This window comes from Pseudophryne corroboree, chromosome 8 (genome assembly GCF_028390025.1).
Source record: "Pseudophryne corroboree isolate aPseCor3 chromosome 8, aPseCor3.hap2, whole genome shotgun sequence".
NCBI lineage: Eukaryota > Metazoa > Chordata > Amphibia > Anura > Myobatrachidae > Pseudophryne > Pseudophryne corroboree.
In genome coordinates, this window is record NC_086451.1 from 207853073 (window position 1) to 207866411 (window position 13339).

General features: G+C 40.4%; 1 protein-coding gene and 1 long non-coding RNA gene across 2 annotated transcripts in view; one reads left to right on the forward strand and one right to left on the reverse strand.

Annotated features, from left to right (window-relative positions):
• The window catches only part of LOC134948820 (uncharacterized), a 70308-nt gene extending 64847 nt beyond the window's left edge, over positions 1-5461 (forward strand). The window contains exon 5 of the long non-coding RNA XR_010183035.1: positions 1915-5461. This is a non-coding gene — a long non-coding RNA (uncharacterized LOC134948820). The remainder of the gene's footprint in view (positions 1-1914) is intronic.
• Positions 1-13339, reverse strand: part of LOC134948821 (G-protein coupled receptor 83-like) — a 186629-nt gene that overhangs the window by 159328 nt on the left and 13962 nt on the right. The gene's annotated exons all lie outside the window — the stretch shown is intronic.

Below are 13339 nucleotides of genomic sequence, written 5' to 3' on the forward strand. Positions count from 1 at the left end.
CTTATATAGAATCCGAGTCTCGCGATAGAATCCGAGCCTCGCGAGAATCCGACAGCGTCATGATGACGTTCGGGCGCGCTCGGGTTAACCGAGCAAGGCGGGAAGATCCGAGTCGCTCGGACCCGTGAAAAAAAACATGAAGTTCTGGCGGGTTCGGATTCAGAGAAACCGAACCCGCTCATCTCTAATTCCAAGTTGATCGCAGCAGGAATTTTGTTAGCAGTTGGGCAAAACCATGTGCACTGCAGGGGAGGCAGATTTAACATGTGCAGAGAGAGTTAGATTTGGGTGTGGTGTGTTCAAACTGCAATCTAATTTGCAGTGTAAAAATACAGCAGCCAGTATTTACCCTGCACAGAAATAAAATAACCCACCCAAATCTAACTCTTTCTGCACATGTTATATCTGCCTCCCCTGCAGTGCACATGGTTCTTCCCAACTGCTAACAAAATTCCTGCTGCGAACAACCTGGAATTACCCCCATGGTTTTGCCCAACTGCTAACAAATTTGCTGCTGCGATCAACCCTGAATTACCCCCTATGGGCCTAATTCAGAGTTGATTGCAGCAGCAAATTTGTTACCAGTTGGGCAAAACCATGTGCACTGCAGGGGGGCAGATATAACATGTGTAGAAAGAGTTAGATTTGGGTATGGTGTGTTCAAACTGAAATCTAAATTGCAGTGTAAAAATAAAGCAGCCAGTATTCACCCTGCACAGAAACAAACTAACCCACCCAAATCTAACTCTCTGCAAATGTTATATCTGCCCCACCTGTAGTGCACATGGGCCCTCATTCCGAGTTGATTGCTCGCTAGCTACTTTTTGCAGCCATGCAAATGTATAGTCGCTGCCCAAGGGGGAGTGTATTTTTGCTTTGCAAGTGTGCGATCGCATGTGCAGCCGAGCTGGACGAAAACGTTTTTTGCAGTTTCTGAGTAGGTCTGAACTTACTCAGCCCTTGCGATCACTTCAGCCTGTCCGGTCCCGGAATTGATGTCAGACACCTACCCTGCAAACGCCTGGATATGCCTGCGTTTTCCCTACCACTCCCAGAAAACGGTCAGTTGACACCCATAAACGCCCTCTTTCTGTCAATCGCCTTGCGAACGGCTGTGCGAATGGAATTGTCGCTAGAAGCATTGCACAGCAACAATGCTGTTTGTACCCGTACAACGCGCGTGCGCATTGCAGTGCATACGCATGCGCATTAGAAACCTGATTTCTGCACTGTGAAAATTGGCAGTGTACGATCAACTCGGAATGAGGCCCATGGTTTTGCCCAACTGCTAACAAATTTGCTGCTGCAATCAACTCTGAATTACCCCCTATGCCCCCACTCTGCATACGCAGCATTCTGGTTATTATATGGAAATCAAGAATCTCTCCCCTTCCGGTAGTGTTTATCTATTAAATGTTGCCCCGCTTGATTTGTAGTTTTTAACAAAGCACTGTACACACGCACGTAAGTCTAACATGTGACCATAGCACAGAGCAATAACAGAGAGTAAAACAATAATCTCCCTAAAACACACTACTACCTTTTGTTACTTGATTTGTGCATTTAGCAGTCTTATGACCTATTGTAGAGAAATCAAAAATGTAAAATGATCACTCATAGGACCAAATGTAAAAGACTGTAATTTGCTGGAACTGGTGTGAATCCTGTTAAGATAGTTACTAAATATAAAGCAGGTAATTAGTTTAAAGGTAAAAGCAACTTGTTTTTGCCTTTAAACTATTTGCTGCCTAAAATAAAATTTTTATCCCTCAAGTTTCCTGCTCTTGCAAATCATGGACTAATACATTTTGCTAATGACATTTAATATCAATAGTGTATGTATGAGGGGTGTGCAATAAGTTTCCTATTTCACAAAAAGTATTTTACTTACAAAGTGAACATTACATTTTTCAGAGTATTGGCCAGAGGAGTCTATGCAAAGTTGTGTGCACTCAAACCAATTGGTGAAGCAGCTGGACCAGTCCAAAGCAGGTATGTCTTCTACATGCTGGATGAAGGTCTCCACTGCAGCTTCCGATGATTAAAAATTAAGCCCATGCATCTTGCACTTGATTTGTGGTAACACGAAGAACTTAAAGGGAACCTTCTCTAACTGAGCCCCGGTTATCCTGGCATCCAACTCAACTATGGTTATGTTATCCTCAGTGACGGCAGACACATGTTTTCTTCCAGAGGCCATCTCCCATGCTGAAATTCTGCAAACCACTCAAACACAGTGTTTCAGAACGGTGCTTCCCCCGCAAAAGCAGCTCACAGTTGGTCAAATCTCTCCTGCTGTCACAGACCACTCTTATAGCATAGAAGAATATGACTTTCCAGTGGCCTCTGCTGAGCTCCGTAACGGGTTTGGAAGGAAGCGAACATGCTGAATTCTTTAGTGTGCAGTGCTGCTTATATACAGTTCTATGCCTTGATATTTCAAAAGAACTTTAGTCAGAGATTACAGTTAACAACCAGACAGATTGGGGGGAATGTAATAGAGTGCGAGAACCAGGAAGTGCGGGTTCTCATGTATTTTTAAGGCGCAAATAGTTACACTGCAAAACAAGGTTTGTTTTGCTGCACAACTGATTTCTGCATTAAAAATATGTGAGAACTCAGATGAAGTCCTGCACTTCCTTTTTTTAGTTTTTTGCAAATTTATTATAAATAAAAAACTAAGAAATCACATGTACATAAGTATTCACAGCCTTTGCCATGAAGCTCAATATTGAGCTCAGGTGTATCCTGTTTCCACTGATCATCCTTAAGATGTTCCTACAGCTTAATTGGAGTCCACTTGTGGTAAATTCAGTTGATTGGACATGATTTGTAAAGGCACACACCTGTCTATATAACGTCCCACACTTGACAGTGCATGTCTGAGCACAAATCAAGCATGAAGTCAAAGGAATTGTCTGTAGACCGCCGAGACAGGATTGTCTCGAGGCACAAATCTGGGGAAGGGTGCAGAAAAATATCTGCTGCTTTGAAGGTCCCAATGAGCACAGTGGCCTCCATCATCCATAAATTGAAGAAGTTCGGAACCACCAGTACTCTTCCTAGAGCTGGCCGGCTGTCTAAACTGAGCGTTTGGGGGAGAAAGGCCCTAGTCAGAGAGGTGACCAAGAACCTGATGGTCACTCTGTCAGAGCTACAGCATTCCTCTGTGGAGAGAGCAGAACCTTCCAAAAGGACAACCATCTCTGCAGTAATACACCAATCAGGCCTGTATGGTAGAGTGGCGAGATGGAAACCACTCCTTAGTAAAAAGCACATGGCAGCCCACCTGGAGTTTGACAAAATGCACCTGAAGGACTCTCAGACCATTAGAAACAAAATTCTCTGGTCTAATGAGACAAAGATTGAACTCTTTGGTGTGAATGCCAGGTGTCATGTTTGCAGGAAACCAGGCACCGCTCATCACCAGGCCAATACCATCCCTACCGTGAAGAATGGTGGTGGCAGCATCATGCTGTGGGGATATTTTTCAGTGGCAGGAACTGGGAGCCTAGTCAGGATAGAGAGAAAGATGAATGCAGCAATGTACAGAGACATCCTGGATGAAAACCTGCTCCAGAGCGCTCTTGACCTCAGCCTGGGGTGACGGTTCATCTTTCAGCAGGACAACGACCCTAAGCTCACAGCCAAGATATCAAAAGGAGTGGCTTCAGGACAACTCTGTGAATGTCCTTGAGTGGCCCAGCCAGAGCCCATACTTGAATCCGATTGAACATCTCTGGAGAGATCTGAAAATGGCTGTGCACCGACGCTTCCCATCCAGCCTGATGGAGCATGAGAGGTGCTGCAAAGAAGAATGGGCGAAACTGGCCAAAGATTGGTGTGCCAAGCTTGTGGCATCATATTCAAAAAGACTTGAGGCTGTAATTGCTGCCAAAGGTGCATCAAAAAAGTATTGAGCAAAGGCTGTGAATACTTATGTACATGTGATTTCTTTTTTTTAATTTTTAATGCATTTGCAAGAATATAAAAAAAAACTTTTTTCACGTTGTCATTATGGGTTATTGTGTGTAGAATTTTGAGGGAAAAATGTATTTATTCCAGTTTGGAATAAGGCTGTAACATGAGAAAATGTAAAAAAAGTGAAGCGCAGTGAATATTTTCTGGATGCACTGTATATAAATACAATTAGAAAAATACAAAGAAGATATTTATTACATAATTGTCTTCTTTGTTTATTGTAATCCTTTTTATAGCTAACACTCACCAGCTTTGTGAAAATCCCTGGAGCTGCAGGGAAATGAGAGATGAGTCAGCAACAGCTTTGCCTCTGTTCTACAGTCAAACACTTCTTCTTAGAGCTAGGGATGGGGACATACCACAGGCAGTAAAGCTGCACAGAAAGGGAGCTAATAGAGGGATGCCTCTGAGTGTGGGGGTGGGCCTTGTGCACTGATGGACACTTGGATATGTCATGTTACCAGGAAGTCTACTGTAGTCGTAGCTTAGTCAGTTGTAGCAAGAGAAGACATAGCGATGTAGGTAAAAGACTCAGTGATGTAGGTAGAAGACTCAATGGACACTGTAGCTTAGAGTATTAAGGGAAGAGTTACAGTGAGTAGGGGGTGAGACAGGCTCCCAGCATACAGACTAATCTCCATGTGCATCTCTCTAGCCATGCACCTCACCACACATCACTGGGGCCCAAGCAATTGGTACCTGTTCCCCAAATCCCCCCCCACCTAACACACACACACACACACACACACACACCTAGGTGGCCCTAACTATAGCATGACTGATTGTTATTGTACGTAGCTGTTAAAACTGATTGGCTGATTTATAGGCATTACTATACTACTGAGGTTGGAAATTTGGTGGTAAGCCAGCAACTGCATATCATGCTGCTGCAACAACTGCCATTGCTTTAAATGGGCAGGAGTAAGCCGTTAAGCTGCTTTCAGTCATTGCTATGTAAATGTAAAGTGCTTTTTGAGAGGCAGTGTCATTGTTCCCTGCAGACCAGCAGTGGCTTATCTTTTGTCCAAATACTGTCTTTACAATCTGCATACTGACAATTTTCTCTTCCATTTACGCTGTTATTGTTTCCATTTATGCAGAAATTGGACAGCAAGTTAAAAGGCAAAAGTGCAAATGTTATATCCAATTATTAATAGATATAGATTAAACAATATAGATGGCCATTTGTCTGTGATTATGACTGCACAGATGCTGGTTTACTTTGACTTATGCCATATCAAATTTGCAGATATTTTGTGAACCAGGAAACGCTTAGCTGTGAAAGTGCAAAAGCTGAACCGAAGCATCAATTTATACTTGGGGGGCAAAACGTGAATGAATTTAAGAATGTGTTACTTACTTATTTTAACTTTATTATATTCTAAATCTATATTGACTTACGGGAATTACTTACAAATCATTTAAATCCAAATTGTTAATTAAATATACCAACACAACTGAATTAATTTAATTTATATTTTGTATTCAGTCAATATAAAATTCAGTTCTCACATACTGTATAACAGATCACTTGCAGATGCTTGCAAACCTCCCAGCTTTTTTTTTTTATATTTGTTGATTGACTTTAAGTAACAAGTACACAAAATAAACATTTTGGTCAGAGAAATGGGTACATCACGTGCATTGTAATTTTGTTAATGATAGGAATCCCATCAATTTCGATATGCACACAATGCAACACAGGAATCCAAAACAGTATCTATTGTTAGTTAAAATAACACATAAAAATAAACATATAAACCAAGACAGACAGACATAGACAAGGATGACAATGTAAAAGGAAAAGACTAAGAGTGGAGGGGAGTAAGGGTTACAAGTTCGAAAGGGATAGGCTTAGTAGCGGGTAGGAAGAGATGAGTCCCAGGAGTATGTGTTGAAATAATGCTATAAACATATCTCCTATATGCACAGACCGATATGAAGGCACAGATGGGTACACCCAGTTCAGACAGTAAAATTAAGACATGTTTATAAGGACTGAAATTCCAGCCAAGGATCCCAGGTAGCTGTGAAGCTTCAGATCCGCTCCGGAGTAACTCAGAAATCCTCCACTGACATATACATGTCAATGCGAGTGAACCATTCCTTATTGGTAGGAAGGGATGTAGACCTCCAGCAAACTGGTATCATGGCCTTCGCGACACTATTGAGAAATTTGAATAGGGATTCTTTATAAGATGCTGGGGAGCCAGAATAAGAATTAAGAAACCAGAAAGGAATAGAAGGGATCTCCACCCCAGTTATTTACCTAGAAATGGATATCACTTTTCCCCAGAAAGGACACAGAAGCCTACAATCCTATCATGTGTAGAGTGGTGAGCCAACCTCCAGATTACAACACCAACAGGTCTCAGACACTCCAGTAAAAACATCTTTGCTAGAGTAAGGGGACATCTATACTGGTACAGAATAACTCACAGAAGTAAAGAAAGACCACCTTTCAGTCAAAGTGACAGGTACCACGCCCCCCTTTCTCCTGGGATACGCCCCTTTAATATTAAATTATAGTGTTTGATATCGCTTTTATATAAAATTTAATATAAAATTTATAGAGTTCGATATTAAAAAAGATAATGGCTTTAAAAAGAGTGTCACGTAACACCAGTCATAGAATACAACATAAAGCTGTATCACAAAACAGTTTGTGATGAAATAATTCACTATTTTGACTTTACGAGCCTGTACCCTTTTGTTAACAAAACCAAAATTTTACAGCGTGTTATAGTTCTCACATTCCAGCAGATAAAACTTCATGCATGACACATATGGTACTATTTAAAAATCATACTATGTCACACATGACACTGGTTTAAAAAGCATACTGATTTTAATGACTGTGTCCATTTTCTTAGATCGTGCATCACACCTGGTACTGATTTAAAAAGCGTATTGATTTTAATGGCCATGCATGATTAATGATGACAGCACAAATTTCAAAATGACATTCTCACACGTTATTTTTTGCAAACATATGTAGAAACAGCGTATTTGGTTTTAAATTGAAGAATATTTAAAAAGCTTAACTGTATATTACAACCTATATATCGTTGCATACATGACATATGTTACTGTGTGTTAAATAGCACTAAAAAGTTTATCTTTATTGTGGCCTATCGCTGAACTTTGATTGCAAGCAGACATGACCAGACTTGTCGGTATTACAGCGTGATATGTCCAGACCTGTATATTAACGAAAAAAGATTTACACCAAATACTACATATTACTGTGTATTAAACCGTTTATATCGATGCATACAGACCACATATTACAGTGTATTACAGAGTGTATAGCACTGTATACAGACCACATATTACAGTGTATTACAACGTGTATAACGCTGCAAGCATACCACATATTACCGTGTATTAAACCGTTTATATCGCTGCATACAAGCCATATGTTACTGTGTATTAAACAGTGTGTATATCGCTGCATACATGCCATATGTTACTGTGTATTAAACAGTGTGTATATCGCTGCATACAGACCATATATTACTGTGTATTACAGAGTGTATAGCACTGTATACAGACCACATATTACAGTGTATTATAAAGAGTATAACGCTGCAAGCATACCACATATTACTGTGTATTAAACCGTTTATATCGCTACATACAAGCCATATGTTACTGTGTATTAAACAGTGTGTATATTGCAGCATACAGACCATATGTTACTGTGTATTAAACAGTGTGTATATCGCTGCATACAGACCATATATTACTGTGTATTACAGAGTGTATAGCACTGTATACAGACCACATATTACAGTGTATTACAAAGAGTATAACTCTGCAAGCATACCACATATTACTGTGTATTAAACCGTTTATATCGCTGCATACAAGCCATATGTTACTGTGTATTAAACAGTGTGTATATCGCAGCATACAGAACATATATTACTGTGTATTACAGATTGTATAGCACTGTATACAGACCACATATTACTGGGTATTACAACGTGTATAATGCTGCAAGCATACCACATATTACTGTGTATTAAACCGTTTATATAGCTGTGCACCATATATTACTGTATATTACATCGTGACATGTCCAGACCTCATACAGCTCGAGGACTGAGGGCTCACCTCCCCATGTTTTAACGATGATCTAAGAACTAATGACCACAATGAGCCATGAGGTACTACATGCCTCTGTGGCATAACTAGTTAAAAATTTGATGGGCGAATTGGAAATGATCTAGGAACAAATGACCACAATGAGCCATGAGGCACTACATGGCTCTGTGGCATAACTAGTTAACAAATTGATGGGCGAATATTAGAATTCTGCCTTTCCATTATCTAGGAACTAATGACCTCAATGAGCCATGAGGCACTACATGCCTCTTTGGCATAACTAGTTAACAAATTGATGGGCGGCCAAATATTAGTTTCTGTTTATAACGATTAAAACATATCATTTAGAGGGTTACTTACCTTTTGGTAAATTGGGCTGAACAGGCTTATCCCTGATTAGTGAATACATACCAAAATGCTTACACAACCAGTGAAGCAAAACTTTTTGGTCAACTGGGTTTGAACAGGGTTATCCCTGCTTAGTGAATACATACCAAGATGCTTACACAAACAATGATGCAAAACTTCTGCAGGGCATAAATAAATATATATATATATACATATATATATATATATATATATATAGAATTGGAGACTACGGCGCTCGGGTGCAGTTTATGTGGTAGTTATACCCAGAATATGAAGTAAAGATTTTTAACATATAATAAAAAGAATTTTATAAAATAGTGAGTATAATAAAGTAAAGTAAAAACCACTATTTCATATATAAACACTTCTCAATAAATTATCTGAGCGGCAGCTTGTAATGCATATAAATATGCTTGGCGTGCATATAAAATCTGTTGTGAGAATTGGTGAAAACAAGCGCCCAAGAGTGTGATTATTTAAATAAGGGGAAATGAAGGTGTAGAGGAACGGATGATAAGGATCAGTTTAAAACACTTATCTGGTAGGTAGGGACTCGGCTCAAGCAGTACTCTTTTTGTGGTTTAAGAACATGCGGATAAAACAGAAGAAAACTAACATAGTGTGTACCATTTATGTTACGTATTATGTTACTGCTTAATTTCACAGGCCTAATTAGGGAACTAGCTTATTCCCACAGAATATAAATGTACAGCCTGAGCAGTGTATATATTAAAAATACAAAGAATTTAATAACATAATCACATAAAGACACACATAAAATAGCTGTATAACATGCGTACAGAATAAAAAATTATATCAGGCTTATCTGTCCATAAAAATGACTGAAATGCATGCGTACAGAATTTAAAATTGTTTTAGGCTTATCTGTCCATAAAGAGGAGATGTCTGCAGGTATTCCCAACGCGTTTCGTCCGTCAGCAACAGGATTTCATCAAGGGGATCCCCCTTTTATTCTGTACGCATGTTATACAGCTATTTTATGTGTGTCTTTATGTGATTATGTTATTAAATTCTTTGTATTTTTAATATATACACTGCTCAGGCTGTACATTTATATTCTGTGGGAATAAGCTAGTTCCCTAATTAGGCCTGTGAAATTAAGCAGTAACATAATACGTAACATAAATGGTACACACTATGTTAGTTTTCTTCTGTTTTATCCGCATGTTCTTAAACCACAAAAAGAGTACTGCTTGAGCCGAGTCCCTACCTACCAGATAAGTGTTTTAAACTGATCCTTATCATCCGTTCCTCTACACCTTCATTTCCCCTTATTTTAATAATCACACTCTTGGGCGCTTGTTTTCACCAATTCTCACAATATATATATATATATATATATATATATATATATATATATATATACTTGCCCCTGAGAATCAGGAAAAATAGCAAAACTATATAGATATTTTGATTTTAATACGAATTAAACAGCATTTCGAAAATTCTAATTTATATTATACAACAGCGGGGTAGCAAATATTTTAGTATACACTGTATCAGAACCCCATAGATTTTTAATTGTCCTTGAATTGACATACCTTGAGCTTTGTTGCTGTAAAATTACAAATGACATGTTTAAAATAAGGTCATTTTCAGGCCTGTTTCCTATATGTATACATATATATTTACAATTTCTTTATTATTAAAATGTACCTTTTGGCTGCGCATGGCAGCTGCCATTATCTCTGCTCTACCAATATAGATAAGAATTCCGCCTTTCCATTATCTAGGAACTAATGTCCTCAATAAGCCATGAGGCACTACTTTGATATAACAAAATGCTTACATCAACAATGAAGCAAAACAGTTGCAGGGCATGCAGGTATGTGTAGTTCAACAACAGCTCGAGGACTGAAGGTTCACCTCCCCATGTTTTAAAGATGATCTAGGAACTAATGACCACAATGAGCCATGAGGCACTAATGGCTCTGTGGCATAACTCGTTAACAAATTCATGGGCGAATTGGATATGATCTAGGAACTAATGACCACAATGAGCCATGAGGCACCACATGGCTCTGTGGCATAACTAGTTAACAAATTGATGGTCGAATATTAGAATTCTGCCTATCCATTATCTAGGTACTAATGACCTCAATAAGCCATGAGGCACTACACACCTCTGTGGCATAACTAGTTAACACATTGATATAGCAAAATGCTTACATCAACAATGTAGCAAAACTGTTGCAGGGCATGCTGGTATGTGTAGTTCAACAACAGCTCGAGGACTGAAGGTTCACTTCCCCAAGTTTTAAGGCTGATCTAGGAACTAATGACCACAATGAGCCATGAGGCACTACATGCCTCTGTGGCATAACTAGTTAACAAATTGATGGGCGAAATCATTCATTTTTGGTCGACGCAGGCTGCGTTTGTTCAGGTTGATACAGCCGTGATGTATCCACATAGCCAACGGACTAGCATTCTTCTTTAGGCTGTTATGTCCGATCGAGGGCGTTGCAAATTGTTAGTTTGCCGTTTCAGCGACGGTTGTGCGAATTGTTGTTTTGCCCAATTATGCTAGGACAGTGCATTAGCGCATCTGTAACATTGCAACTTGGTAAGCTAATGGGATTGATATATATGAATGGTATTGAATGTGAATTAAAAATCACAACCTATTACCAGGACAGCTTGGTGGAGAGTTGTGATTAAAACCTGAAATGTTGAAATTATCCTCTCCACCTGTCTCGGTGCCACTGTTAGTAGCTGACAAAAAGTGGTGCTTTTTATTATCTGCTCTATGGGGAGTTGCCTCATGAAGAGGAGACTGATGGACCATGTAGGTATTTAGGAATTCCTATCAAGAAAGTCCTGTAACCCTCCCCTTTAATTAATTGAAGCTTATACAATTTCATCCCCTGCGGTCAGCATCAACCAACGTAAACAACCCCACTCTCGCTCCTCTTTTATCATGTTGGGCAGACACCTAGGACTCCACGTTGTGACAGTTGTTAAAGCAAACCCAGCACTCATGGCTGCAGCTGCAACAGGTGCTCATCATCATGAGTTTACAATATCTACCAGGATCAAGAACTTAAGGTGATTGTATAAAAACAGATGCATTCAGATGTATCTTAATATAACTAGCATCTATATGTCATATCAGAATCAGAGTCAACTTTATTGGCCAAGTATACACAAACATACAAGGAATTCAATTCCGATATAACACATCTCCCCAAAAGACACATGAAGTAAAGGAATAAACACATAAAACACAAAAACATATATCCAGAATTAAAATTCAATATAGTCTCCAACCCTAATAAAACCTACCTGTCTCAATTATTCAACAATGTAGAATCCTTGTGTAAAAACAAAATGTTCCTTTGTCTCGATGTACTCACCAGCCTCAATCCGTAACATTTGCACAGATTGTGCCCAGCATGCAGGTGAATCAATAATCCTTGTGGAAAACTGGACTTCCTGTTAGGATATAGGGGGTCATTCTGAGCTGATTGCTCGCTACCGATTTTTGCAGTGCAGCAATTAGGTTGAAAACCCCCCAGCAAAACTGCGCATGCGCACGCGCCACAATGCGTGCGCGCTTCGTACAGGTACAATGAGCATCGTTGCTTGGCAATGGTTCTACTGAAGAATCCATTCAAGTTGATTGACAGGAAGAGGGTGTTTATGGGAGTTAACTGACCTTTTTCTGGGAGTGGTAGGGAAAATGCAGGCGTGTCCAGGCGTTTGCAGGGCGGGTATCTGATGTCAATTCCGGGACCTCCATCGCTAGAATCATCGCACAGGATAATGAACTACAGGGCTGGTCTTGTTTTGCACAAAATGTGTTTTGGTCGCTTGGCTGCACACGTGTTCGCACACTTGCAAAGTGAAAATACACTCCTCCGTGGGCAGCTAAAAGTAGCTAGCGGGTGAACAACTCGGAATGAGGGCCATGGTGCGCTCTGTGCCTGTCTCCTTCTACACAGCAGCCTATGGGCACATCCCCTAGTGTTAATCCCCTAGTGCCAAGTCACTCAGAGGCGGAGCTATGTGATGTAATCCCTGCTCCTCCATCTTAGAGTGAGAGAGTAAGAGAGACTGAGTCCTGGTGTGTGCAAATGTGCAGAGCTGAGACCGGGAGTGGATCTAAGCTACAGAGACTCACAGTGTTCCATTGCATGTATCGCAGCTCCGGAGCTGACGCTGAGCCAGTCGCCACATCTTCTCTACAATGGGAGTCAGACTGCACGGCTGTTCAGTACTCTGTCCCTCACCACCGGATAAGTACAGCTACTACTGCTGTTATCTTGTATGATATAAGGGCCCCTAATTGCCTATATCAGTATTACATCTGAGTCACCTGTGTTCACTGAATAAACCTGCATTACAGCCATTAAGTGTGTGGACTGACATCACTGCACCAGGCAATCAAATAAACTATAACAACACTTCCTAAGTTGCCGTAAGAAGTACAGCCTCTACTGCACCTTCCTCACTATCAGTGCCATTTCTAGTGGCGGGAAAGCTGTGCGAATGCCCGGGGTGCCCGCCACAGCACTTTGTGGCTCCTACTCTGCTCCCACTCCTCCCTCTTCCATAGTACTCTGCTAAGGGGTGGAGTTTTACAGGAATGACGCAGTTGCATTGCGTTGTCATGACGCAACCGCATCATTCTGCAAAACTCCGCCCCCCCCAAGTGCAGTACTATGGAAGAGGGAGGGGGGAGCAGGATATCTGTGAATATACACCCTTGGCAACAAGCATTACCCTTAGCAACGAGCATGGATCCCAGAGCATGAAACCCCTGGCAGAGAGCATGACACCTAGCGCATGAAACCCCTGGCAATGAGCAGGTAATTTAAAAGTAATTAGAAGCTTTACTGTAGGGCATCATTTGTCA